Source organism: Mandrillus leucophaeus, unplaced genomic scaffold (assembly GCF_000951045.1).
Source record: "Mandrillus leucophaeus isolate KB7577 unplaced genomic scaffold, Mleu.le_1.0 Scaffold1874, whole genome shotgun sequence".
Classification (NCBI taxonomy): Eukaryota; Metazoa; Chordata; class Mammalia; order Primates; family Cercopithecidae; genus Mandrillus; species Mandrillus leucophaeus.
Genome location: NW_012101892.1, coordinates 1,038 through 2,280, shown reverse-complemented (window position 1 = coordinate 2,280; position 1,243 = coordinate 1,038).

Here is a 1,243-nt window from a genome sequence, read left to right as displayed (position 1 = left end):
TTTATGATTTTATTTTTTACACTTAAGTCTTTAATTCCTCTGGACTGGATGGTTCTTCATAGGAGAGCAACTGTAGGTGATCATTATCCTATGAAAAGATTTTGAACCTCAAAATTACTCAGGGAAATGCAAATTGAAATGCTCAGTGAGATGAAACTTTCCTTTCATGGATTTGGCAGAAATTAAGAGATCTTTTGCTATTGGGGTTTGGGAAACCATGTACTATTACCTAAAGGTTATATAACATACTTCCACCAGCAGTCCAATAATATATATTGAAAAGTTTAAAACATATATACTCTTAGACCCAGCAGTCTCACTTTTGGGATCTGTCCCATAGAAATAAAAGCAGCATCAATGCATAAGAATATAAATAAACATGTTTGTTGAAGTATTGTTTGTAGAAGGGGGCAAAGCCCCAACTGCAAACAAATGAATGCCTATTAATAGAGAAATGGTTAGATAAATTCTGACATATCCTTATTATGGAACAGTGTGAGAGTAATTTTAAAAATGAACTATATCTATACTAGCTGATTTCACTGTATTTCCACAATGTATTGATAAATAATTGCTTTATAACAGAAATGTATATATACAATATATCATTTTTGTTAAAATAATCACATCCATTTCTTTTGTATTTATGTGTGTGTGGTTAGATGCACCTGGAGACAGGTATGGAAGAATATACACCAGGCTGTTAATATTGATTACCTTGAGGGGAGTGAGAAAAGGAGAATTAGCAATAAGGGGAGGGGAGACTATAAAAACAGAAAAATGTAATTGCTGCATGTATGGTATGAAACTATATATGTAATATTATGTATTTATGTGAACTTTTGAGAGAGATGAATGAAAGGATGGTCTCCAAAAAATTTATGATGGTTATTTCTGTTTTAGTGGAGTATCAGATTTTTTGTTTGTTTTTTACTTTCTTTTCTGTGTCCTTAATTTTTTTCTTTGCAATGAACCTGTAATATTTACATAAAAAGGAAAAATCTTTTTGTTGTGCATTTTATTTATTGGACACCTTCAATGTGCCAGGACCTACCCTCAGTGCCGGATGTACAATGAGGGGGAGAGGTGCTCATGCATATGAGAGCATGGCAGTTGGTTCTGATGCTACCTAAATTCCAAAAAAAAGTTACTTAGCACCTTATTCCTACCACCCACTGAGTTGCCTTTGTAGGAGGTGATAGAAATTCCAGATAGATGAAAAATGTGTCCAAGAATATCTGGA